Below are 12,309 nucleotides of genomic sequence, written 5' to 3' on the forward strand. Positions count from 1 at the left end.
TTTCATTTGTGAAACAGCCTGGTGGACTGATTCCGTTTTCCATCTTTGATCTGGGAGACCCGGGTTCATGCCGTTGTGACGATTGAGGACCTCTCCCCTCCCCTCCTCTCTCCTAACCTACCTCGTAGGGTTGTTGTGAGAATAAAGTGGCGGAGGCTGGGGGCCATACATGCTGCTTTGAGCTCTTTAAAGGGAATGCAGGATAGAAGTTGGCAGAGCATCTGATCGGCTTCTCTTGGAAACGGGTAGGCGGATGCTGCTGGGAAGGCCTCCCTTCCCACCTTGTGCTGTGCCATCATTCATCAGATTCAAGATGCTGTCCTAAATTAAGAGGTAAAAGCATTTAAAAAGGAAAGATAGACAGCAAAGCGGAAAATATTTTGGCTGTCTTGGCCGGACTGGAGCCCTGGAGCAAAACTGGGTGGTTCAGGCAGGCAGAGGTATTCAGTGAGGCTGCAGAGAAGAGGATTTCTGCCCCTCTTCAGGATGGCATCTTAGCATTCGGCTTCCAAACCCAGGGCTGGATGGGTGGTCTTAGGGGTGCTTGCCAAGGACTTGAGTGTGGTGGGTCTGGTTCTGGATGTTTGTCTCTCCATGCGTGGTTTCCATGTGCTTCCTTTAGTCTTTCTGGAAAGCCATCGTGGTGTAGTGGTTAAGAGCAGGTGCACTCTAATCTGTAGAACTGCGTTTGATTCCCCGTTCTGCCTCTTGAGCTGTGGAGGCTTATCTGGTAAACCAGATTACCTTGTGCACTCCAACTAGATGACCTTGGGCTAGTCACAGTTCTTCAGAACTCTCTCAGCCCCAGGGTGTTTGTTGTGGGGTGGCGGCAAGGGAAAGGAGTTTGTAAACCCCTTTGAGTATCCTTACAGGAGAGAAAGGGGGAATATAAATCCAACTCCTCCTCCTCCTCCTCCTCCTTCTTCTTCTAACAAACGTTACATGGGCAGCAGTCCTTTCCAGAGCCGCTGTGCTACCTGAAGAGGTGAGAAAGAAGAAAACGCAGCTTGCAAATGGGAGAAGCTATTGCCAGATGCTAGTTTGCCCTTTTCAACAGCTGGCTGTCTCTCAGATTGGAAGCTTCGGTCACGTCAAGACCTGTCTTCTGCCTGTCACGAGCAACCGTGACTCCAGTAGTAGTGAAAGAGGACAGATTTCTTCTCAACTGAGCTGTATTGCTCCAGAGGGGCCCTGTGGAACATGGGCCACATTGACACCCCCCCCCCCCCATCCCTTTGGTATTCCTGCGTAAACATCTCGGTTTTGCAGAATCCTTTGGGGATCTTTTTAGCTGTCAGAGCAAGCTGTACTACCGACTGTAAGGAAACCGCACGATCTGATGTGAGTCCCGTTCTGTAATATGAAGAATCTGTGGGAGAAACACGGTTCCAAGTTCCCCGAGCAATAGGTGCCCCCCCTTTCTTCCATCACACCTGGATATCATTGTGTGTCTTCTTTTAAAAATTAATATATATGACACTGTCCAGGATTCTTAGGTTTTGCACAGATGAATTTTTTTGAAACATTTAAGCCCCACCTCTGACTAAGAATCAGTTGCTAATAGTTAGATAAGATGTGTTTTGAAAAATTATTTTAAAAAGTGGGGATCAGGAATTGGTCTCTGGATATTTAGTGTTTCCTCAATCTTTAGCTAGGGGGAATTTGGATTTCTTTCTTTTTCTTGTTGAATAGCTGCAGTCCTTTAAACAGTGTTGTAACAATCCTTGGCGAACCTTACATTATAAACCTGGATTGTGTAATAGATTGGTGGAGGCAGAATCTGAAAATTATTATTATTATTATTATTACATTATTTTATTTTCTCATTTTTATCCTGCCCAATTCCCCACAGTGCTCAGGGTGGCCTACAACCAAAAAATGAATGCAGCAAATAATAAAACATGAAACAGTTAATAAAATATACCAGCTAACTCCTAAATCACAGATCTCACAACTACTAAAACTAAAATACCAAATTTTATCAAAAAGGATATCGAAGAGATAGAAAAAGTGCAGAGAAGGGCAACAAGGATGATTGAGGGATTGGAGCATCTTCCTTATGAGGAGAGGCTGCAGCATTTGGGACTCTTTAGCTTGGAGAGGAGACGTCTGAGGGGGGATATGATTGAAGTCTATAAAATTATGTGTGGGGTAGAAAATGTTGACAGAATTTTTTCTCTCTTTCTCACAATACTAAAACCAGGGGGCATACATTGAAAATGCTGGGGGGAAGTATTAGGACTAATCAAAGGAAATATTTCTTCACACAATGCGTGGTTGGTGTTTGGAATATGCTGCCACAGGAGGTGGTGATGGCCTGGTAGTTTTCAAAGGGGCTTGGACAGATTGATGGATGAGAAGTCGATCTATAGCTACCAATCTTGACCCTCCTTGACCTGAGATTGCGCTCGGGAGCAGCAGCAGCAGCAGAAGGCCCTTGCTTTCACATCCTGCAGGTGAGCTCCCAAAGGCACCTGGTGGGCCACTGCGAGTACCAGAGTACTGGACTGGATGGACTCTGGTCTGATCCAGCAGGCTCTTTCTTATCTTCTTATGTTCTAAAATAAATTACATTTATACCCCGTCTTTTTCTGGAAGACTCAAGGCGGCTTACAAAAAGGACTGTTGTAATGGGTTGGGAGCCAAGCAAGCAGGGCATCCCAGATTTTGAAAACCCACCATTCCAGCTCCCCAGAATTGCTGATGTAGCCCAAGTCAAATAGTGTCTTGCAGATGTTCTTAGCAGGCTGGGATGGTCTGAAATCCGGTTTGAATGAGCAGATGAAGCTGGTGATGGAAAAGAGGAACTAGACCAGCCGCTGTTCTCCTTCCTCGCTGGTTCTCAACTGCGATGCTTCTGTCATGCTGACTAGTAATTTCCCTGCACCACTTCATGTAGCTGTTCATGAAGAGATGCCATCCAGGCACCAGTTTGGGTCTAGATAACCAGAGGTATGCTAAGCCATCCTGAGAAATCTCACTAGCCTATTGCTCTGGTTTTCCCTTGACATTCTTCAGATGTTCCACCGGCATGAAAACATTCAAATTTTGCACAATGCAGTATTTAGCCACAACATAAAGATATGCATGCTTTGGTCATTGCATTGGGGCTCCCCCCCCCCCCCCGCCCACAATCTTCTGGGGGGATCGTCTAAGATTTGTTGTGAATTTTGCTTTAGGCAAAAAAAGAAAATGGGTGGGTTTTGGACATGACTGTGCCTTCCAGTTGCTTTAAGGGTGCTTGGCTTCATCCTTGGCAGCACCATAGAACTTGGATGGAAACCGCTTGTGGGTTGGGCTGATCTCCAAGCCTTCCAGTTTTTCCATACTCAGTCCTGTCTTCAATTAAAAGCAAATCAAGAATCCACCTTAGTTCCCCCCCCTCAAGTGAAACCCCTTCCCCAACCTTTGACCTAGTTATGGCCCACTGTGGGACTTCCCTCTGCATCTCACGGTCTTTGGGGGTATAGAATCATTGAATCATAAAGCTGGAAGAGACCTCAAGGACCATCAGATCCAACCCCCTGCAGTCCAGGAACACACAGTCAAAGCACTCCTGACAGATGAAGACTCCACCACACTCCAAGGTAGTGCATTCCCCTGTCGAACAGCCCTGACAGTCAGGAAGTTTTTCCTGATGTTTAGGTGGAATCCCTTTTCCTTTGCATTGAACCCATAACTCCTGGTCCTAGTGGTCTCTGGAGCCGCAGAAAACAAGCTTGCTCCCTCACCAACATGACATCCCTTCAGATATCTAAACATGGCTATCGTGTCACCTCTTAACCTTCTCTTCTCCAGACTAAACATACACAGCTCCCTAAGTTTCTCCTTGTCGGGTGTGGATTCCAGACCTTTTACCTTAGACAATTTACTTGAACTTTTTAAAAGCTACGATGGGACTTGTGCATCGCAGAGTCAAACCATTCGTCCATGAAATTCAGTGTTATAACAGGCAGCGGTTGTTCAGGATCTCAAATAGAAAAGGCTCTTTTTAATTTTATTTATTTATTGCAGCTATAATCTTCTGCCATGGAACTCAAGGCTTGGCAAAACAGAGGGCTGTGGTGATCCCGATTGACACCTTGTACTTCAACTTGATATTGACAAGCTGGAATGGGTCCAGAGGAGGGCCACCCAAATGGCCAAAGGTCTGGAATCCATGCCCTATGAGGAGACACTTGGGGAGCTGGGGATGTTTAGTTTGGTGAAGAGAAGGTGAAGAAGTGACATTATAGCCATGTTTAGATATGTAAAGGGATGTCATGTTGGTGAGGGAGCAAGCTTGTTTTCTGCTGCTCCAGAGACTAGGACCAGGAGTCATGGGTTGAAGGTGAAGAAAAGAGATTCCACCTAAACACAAGGAAAAACTTCCTGACAGGAAGGGCTGTCATTCGACAGTGGAATGTGTTGGAAGTGAAGGACTTTGTTACGTTGTTTCCTGCCTCAACCTACAGAGGGGTTTTTTTACTAGAGAGCTAGTGGCTAGATAGGGACTAGGGATTTGACACCTTTACTCTATCATGCTGGTTCTATCCCTTTGATGTTGTGGGACTGGATAATTCCCAGGGACTTCCCTTCCTTCGACTTCTTCACCTTGACCCCACCTTCTCTCCCACTTCTTCCTACTCATGCCTAGAGAGAGGATGATGGATGTTCTCGTGCATCCATCTCCATCCAGCTAGATTAAGATAGCATAGTGACTCTATCTACTCCACCTTTTCTATCCAGAATGGAGTTCACTAATAAATACTCTTTATTAGAATCAGAAACCTATAACTGGACCTCGACTTTCTTTGTGTAAGCTTGCCGCGACATTGGGATTCATCAATGCTATCACATGCACACGCGTGGCAAGGGTTTCTGCCAGGTTCTAGCCACCCGTACGCCTGCTAACTAATACTTGCGATAAAGAGATAATCTCCAACTACCAGGAGCCCTTATCCCAACAGGTTAATGGGCCCAGCATTCCAACAAGCTATTGGGCCCCAGCATTTAAGAGGTGGTAATTTTTGCCTCCAAAAAGGGACAAGTTTTGGGTGCCAGTGTTTGTTTAGCCCATATTTTTCTTTTTACTTTGGTGATTGAGATCCCAACCTTTGTTTTTACACTGCAATAGCATTAGAAAGAGCTTGGCACTGGCGGAGTTAAGTTTCTACTAGTTTTCCCAGAGGCTTAGAGGAGTGCAGTCTCTAGGATTTTTTTTGACAAACTTTTTCTTTGTACCGGCTAACGTATTCTGAGCCATTGACTAGCAACGATGACTTCTCTCTTCTCGATGGGCCGACTTCCTCTGATGATTTTGACGGAAGACTCGAGCTTTTCAGAGTGGCTGGCCCGAAGAGATTGGCGCTCTTCTGGATGCATGAAGACCTCATTCACGCTTTTGGACGAGCACCCCACTCAGGAAATGCTGCAACCGAGGCAGCAAAAAGCGGCTTTGAAGAAATCAAACTCTGCGTGCCTGTGCTTTTTATCATCCAAACCGTGAGTTCAGACCCGCTTTCACACATAATTGAGTATGACTTCTGCTAAAGAGATGCTGGACACTTTTAGCCAGACTGTACAATCGAGGGGGAGGCTGGTCGAGGAATGTCCATGTTTCTTTAAAGCGAGACTATATTTCTTACAAAGGTACCCAAGAAGGTACGTCTTTCATGAATCAATTGCAAAACTCCAGCAATGTTTCACTGCTCTTAAAATGAACGCCAGGAAATGTCTGATCTAGATAAGCAGTCTGCATTATTTCTAACTCTACCAGAGACTTTTGCACCTCTCATTGCTAATTTGGAACAGAGAAGGTTTAAAATTCTCTCAAGCTGTAGAAAGAGATCAAAATGTATATTTCTCGTCAGGGATGTAATGGCTGGAAATGCAGGAAAAGTCAGCCCTCTCAGTCTTTGGAACACACTGCCTTCAAGGCATCATTCCATTCTAAACCAAAAGGGCAGACCTTTAGAAATGCAAATGACCACAGAGATGGCTTTAGAGGAAGGGGAGCTCAACCCTTTAGAAGAAGGGGGGCTCAACCCGATGGAAGAGATCACGTGACCACCGGAGCCAGGGACAGTTCCTTTGATGTGCAATTTGGCCACAGCAATAAAAAAAAATACCTACAGGCCACGCGGTCCCAACCAGGGATTCACCTCTAACAAAGAGATCATTTGCTACAAATGCCAAAAGCCTGGTCACAAAGCGAATCGCTGTTTCAGCAGCCAGCCACTAGGGGCAGACTCTTCGACTAAAAGATTCCCTAAGCAAGGACAATCTGAGCAAGCTTTTAAGAACCGCAATTTTTACACAGTGCACATAAAAGGTGACAAAAATGGCTGTTTAATTGATAGTGGTGCCTCATGCAATGTCCTCAACAGATTAGACTTGTTTGTAGACCTGAGTAAAATACCAGAACAAAGAATTTACATGGGAAATGATACGTGATGTTCTCTCATCATATTCAGGGACTGCAGAGATCCCTTTTATATTGCCTGATAATGAAGTTGCTAATTTTACCATTGAAAATGCATATTATGCACCAGAGATGACTAATTCTTTGCTGTCAATAGCTGAAATGGAGAAGCAAAATTATGAATTGAATTTTAAAAATGGAAAATGTTATGTTACAAAGGAAGAAAAATTGTGTCTCATTGCATCTCAAATGAATGGACTGTACCACGTTAATCAATTGCCTGATGTTCCTATGAATGCAAAACAAAATGAACTTGAACTTGAAAAATGCAATGATGATTTTCAAACCAATTTAGCAAAGCCTGCAACCACAAAAATTGCTTGAGCATATGGCATCAGCGCCTAGGCCACTGTCAAAATGATACAATCCTGAAAATGCATAAAGAAGCTTTGACTAAAAGATATTGTTTTGAAAACTGTGAAACTAACTTTTCTTGTGATTCTTGTCTACAAGCTAAAGCCAGATGATTCATCTTATCTAAACAGAGTGAGAAAAACGGCTAAACCTCTGGATCTAGTGCACTCTGACATTTGTGGGCCACTTCCTGAAATGATTGGTAAAATTTAAATATTTTTCTGACATTTATTGATGATTATTCTAGATATGTAACCACATTTCTTTTGAGAGAAAGATCTGAGACTTTGGACAGGTTTAAGGACTATAAGTCAGAATGGCTTAGAACAAGTTCCAGCTAAATATTCTAATTACTGAAGTGATGGTGCTGGAGAATACACATCCAGAGCGATGCAGGACTTCATGAAATCTGAAGGAATTCAACACCAGACCACGGTTCCATATTGCCCAGCTCAAAATGGCACTTCAGAAAGAGCTAATCGAAGTCTACTGACCAAGGTAAGGTGCATGCTCATTAATGCACACCTTCCTCAGCACTTCTGGGGAGAAGGAATCATGACAGCAACATACATACACAATAGGCTGTACACTAGAGCCACAGGCCTAACACCTTTTGAACTTCTATAAGGTTACAAGCCATCAATGGCACACCTAAGAGTCTTTGGATGCACAGCTTATGTATATGTATGCAAAGAAAAACGAAAGAGTAAGTTTGAACCAAGAGCCAAGAAAGCAATCTTCCTTGGATATTCTGCTCAATCAAAAGCTTATCGCTTGATGAACGCTGATACACAAGAGATCATGATCAGCAGATCTGTTCAATTTGAGGAAAATGAAATGGCCATGTCTCCAGAGGGGGCACACGATGACCAGACCAAGCCCCAGCAAGACTGGCTGATCTATCCTGTTGCCAACGATGCACAGAGAGATGACAGCGCAGATTTAAATGACAACCAAGATGTATTTGATGAACCAGAAGAAATTCCAGATGTAGATGTTGAACCAGAGTACCTACCAATACCAGCAGCAGTTGCAGAGGGGGAAGAAATCCCAAGAGATGAGGTGAGACTCGATCAGAACGCTATGCGAACAAAGGAGTACCCACCTGCAAGACTGGGAATTTCCTACCGCAAACTTCGGCATTAGATGAACCAAAGTCATGGGAAAACATATCCCACTTCCCATCACCAGAGGCGGAAAGATGGAAGCAAGCTGCACTTGATGAGATGAACTCTTTAGAACAGAATAACACTTGGACTAACGAAATTGCCAGAAGGAAGAAAGGCAATTGGCTGTAAATGGGTCTTTAAGCTGGAAACATGATGCAGATGGCCATGCAACGCCACAAAGCTAAGATTGGTTGCTAAAGGCTACTCTCAAAAAATATGGAGAAGATTATGATGAGACCTTCGGGCCTCTGTTGTGAAACACACTACAGTCAGAACTTTGCTGAGTGTTGCAGCAAGCAAAAGGATGCAAGTTCGAAGCACATTGACGTGAAGATCGTGCTTTTACATGGTGATTTGGATGAGACGATTTTTTATGCAGCAACCTCCAGGATTTCAAGTAAAAGGCAAAGGAAAATTACGTCTGTTGTCTCCAACGCTCTTTTCACGGTCTGAAATAGGACAAGAGGGTCTTGGAATACAAAATTGAACCAAATGTTACTTGATGCAAAATTTCAACGAAGTGAGGCTGACCCATGCCTTTATGTCAAGAACAAAAATGGACAATGGACTTATATTTTAGCATATGTAGATGATTTACTTCTAGTCTACGAGAACACAGAAGACTACAAGAACTTAATACACCATCTTAGCACACAAGTTGAAATTAAGCAACTAGGAAAAGTTGCACACTACTTAGGAATTCAAATAGAGAGAGAGAAAGATGGGAGTTTCCTTTTGAATCAACAACAGAAGATTACAGACCTAATCAACTTACTGGATCTACACGATGCACATCCAGCTCCCATACCTATACAAGTCAATTATATCAAACAAGATGATCCTAATTGAATTACTCTCTCATAACACCAAGTATAGAGAAGCTTTAGGAAAACTTCTATACATAAGTACATTGACCAGACCAGATATAGCAATAGCAGTTGGTCTATTGTGCAGAAAGACTGCTTCACCAACAGTCAAGGACTGGAATGCACTGAAGACGCTGACCTAGATTTAATAGCTTATGTTGATGCAGATTGGGCGGAGACTCAACTGACAGAGCATCTACCAATGGGCAGATCATTTTTCTTTGGCAATGGTCTATTAGGGTTGGTCTAGTACCAAACAAGACATAACAGCAGTATCTACCACAGAAGCAGAATATGTGTCTGCTGCTCACGTTTGTCACGAAGTTACAGTGAGCCATGCCAACTCCTAAAGGATCTAGGCATAGACACAATTCACTTCCTATACCAGTGTATGAAGATAACCAAAGTTGCATTAAACTATCTAAACAAGAAGATGTGAAGAAGCTGCTAATTCAAGCACATTGATGTGAAGTACCACATAGTGAGAAGACTGCAAAAGAATGGCCCTATCTCAACTGATCTACTGTCACACCACTGGAGATGCTTGCAGACCTCTTCACTAAACCCATACCGAGGCCTGCTTTTGAGAAGCTTAGAAGCAAGATAAGCCTGACTACCTGAGTCAAGAAACATCGAGAGGGGGTGTTGGAAGTGAAGGACTTTGTTACGTTGTTTCCTGCCTCAACCTACAGAGGGGGTTTTTTACTAGAGAGCTAGTGGCTAGATAGGGACTAGGGATTTGACACCTTTACTCTATCATGCTGGTTCTATCCCTTTGATGTTAGACTGATACTCTCAGGGACTTCCTTCCTTCCGGCTTCTTCCTTGACCCCTTCTCCCACTTCTTCCTACCATGCCTAGAGAGAGGATGGATGCTCCTCGCATCCATCTCCATCCAGCTAGATTAAGATAGCATAGTGACTCTATCTACCTACCTTTCTATCCAGAATGGAGTTCACTAATAAATACTCTTTTTATTAGATCAGAAACTATAACTGACTCCGACTTTCTTTTGTGTAAGCTTGCCGCACATTGGGATTCATCACGCACACGCATGCACACGAGGTAAGGGCTTCTGCTGTGTTCTAGCCACCCGTGCCGCTCTGCTAACTACGATAAAGTGATAATCTCCAACTACCAGGAGCTCTTATCCCAACAGAATGCACTACCCTGGAGGGTGCTGGAGCCTCCTTCTTTGGAGGATTTTAAAGAGAGGCTAGATGGCCATCTGTCAGGAGTGCTTTGATTGTGTGTTCCTGCTTTGCAGGGTGGTGGACTCAATGGCCCTTGGGGTCTCTTCCAACTCTAAGATTCTATGATTTTCCAAAAGCTTTTTGCAGGTCTGCCCACCAAAATTTGATCACGATGACTAAGAGGTGAAATCTGAATGTTCTATACAAACTATTTATTGCTTCTTGCCATGGAAAGAGAGAGTCACACAATTGTTGTAGGGATGTAAACAAGGCAGTGGAGTGCTCTGAGCTCCCTAAGGATCCGCATTTGTGACCGCATGACATCTCAAACTGAGCCAAGGAAGGCCAACTCCCTCTTGGGTATCAGAATGGCCCACTTAGCCTTTGGCAGGGCAAAGGTGAGGATCCCGTCAGCAACGTCACACATTCACAGGGTCTCCCTCAAAGTATCAAGGGGAAAGCTGCCTCCCCTAGCCACAAAATCCGCTTCTGGGGAGGTGGGTGACCTGTGAGACCCTCTCCCCATCTTTTGGAGCTCTGCTTGCCCATGGCTTTTTATTGGGCCTTCTCTCTTGTGAGTTTTGACACCTTTGGTGCCGCTCCGCTCTGTGAGAAGTGTGTGCAGGAGTTTGTTTGGCACCAGCCAGAGGGGCGGTGGGCGAAAAGCGAGGGCACGTGGCCACAGATGGAAACTCGATCCACGAGTGCCGAGCTTGGGCCCAAAGCCGGGCTTTTGTCAGGGCCATAAATTTCCTTACCTTCTTGTTTTTGAAGGGGTGAGCTTTTACAAACCTACGAGTGTGCGAATGTGTGTATTCTTCTTCTTTTTTTGGAAATTCCTGGAACTGACTTGGCACTGGTGCAAGAGGGTTCACCTTGCTTGGTAAGGCAATATATTTAGTATGCACTTGTAAAAGTGCGGGCAGCTGCCCCGCTCTCTGCAGCCTGCCACTGTCTTAAATTACACCTTGAAACTCCTTGTGCTGTTCCAGGAGGAGCCGACCTTTGAAAGGGTTTCCCGGGAGTCCCTTTGGTCAGTCACTTCCTTTCCTGTCGGGTCCCCGGGGGAGCTCTCACTTGACCCCCCCCCCCCGGCAGCTGGCAGCCCCTGGCACCTGCCTCTTTTTCAGGAACAAAAACAGCAATACAAATCTCAGACCTGGCAGTCCATTTAGCCTCAGGCATGATGGAACTGATACATTTTTTTCAAACCGTGTGTTTATACAAGGGAATAAACTTTCATGAGTCAGAGTGGACCCTCAGAGATACCTGCATACATGAAGCCACTATTCTGAATCAGTGTGTTGATCCAGGAAGGGCAGGGCGGTCTATTTGAACTGGCAGCGGCTCATCGGAGCCTCAGGATCTTCTGCATCACTTCCTGCCTGGTCTTCTTAAGAAGAAGAATTTGGATGTATATCCCCCTTTCTCTCCTGTAAGGAGACTCAAAGGGGCTTACAATCTCCTTTCCCTTCCCCGCCCCCCTCAACAAACACCCTGTGAGGTAGGTGGGGCTGACGAGACTCCTCGAAGAACTGTGACTCAGCTCAAGGTCACCCAGCTGGCATGTGTTGGAGGGCAATAAGCTAATCTAGTTCACTCAGAATAAAGCCTCCGCTTGAGGCTCAAGTGGCAGAGTGGGGAATCAAACCCGGTTCTCCAGATTAGAGTGCACCTGCTCTTAACCACTACGCCACGCTGACTGATTCTGGGGACTGAACCCGGGACCTTTGGCACGTGAAGTAGATACTCTGCAACTGAGCCAGAGCTCCTCCCACGAGGAGAGAGAGCTTTGACCCACAACTGTTCCTAATCTGTGAGGTGGGCTCCCCAGCAGTGACCCACCTGGCAAGGTAGGCCACGCTCTTGTACTGAGCAGTGCAGCTCACCTGGGTGGGACAAGGGGCAGGGGAGGGCCCCAGCAACAGGGCTGCCCAAGGAAGGCTCTGAAGGCATGGGGAGAGCAGTCGCTACCTGGACCCAGGTGGCTTAAGGCAAGTTGTGGCTATAGAGAAGAGGTGCTGGCTAAGGATCAGGAAACAGAAAAGAGAAGGGCGGAGCTTAGTGCATGGACCGGGGAAGGGGTGGGACTATAAATAGGGAGGAAGAGGAAAGGGATAGAGGCTGGGTGAAACTAACCACACCTTAAGGGGCTTGGATTGGGCAGCTTCCAATAAACCCACATGTGCAGGAAAACAGAGACTGAACCGGGGCTTTCAAGACCTCCAGGGGTCAACCATGGCTAGGATTTGGATGAGAGTACT

The 12,309-nt window shown here is 45.3% G+C and overlaps 1 protein-coding gene across 1 annotated transcript in view; it reads left to right on the forward strand.

Annotated features, from left to right (window-relative positions):
• LMF1 (lipase maturation factor 1) overlaps positions 1-12,309 on the forward strand; it is a 132,993-nt gene that overhangs the window by 97,003 nt on the left and 23,681 nt on the right. The window lies entirely within an intron of this gene.

This window comes from Sphaerodactylus townsendi, linkage group LG04 (assembly GCF_021028975.2).
Source record: "Sphaerodactylus townsendi isolate TG3544 linkage group LG04, MPM_Stown_v2.3, whole genome shotgun sequence".
Taxonomy (NCBI): domain Eukaryota; kingdom Metazoa; phylum Chordata; class Lepidosauria; order Squamata; family Sphaerodactylidae; genus Sphaerodactylus; species Sphaerodactylus townsendi.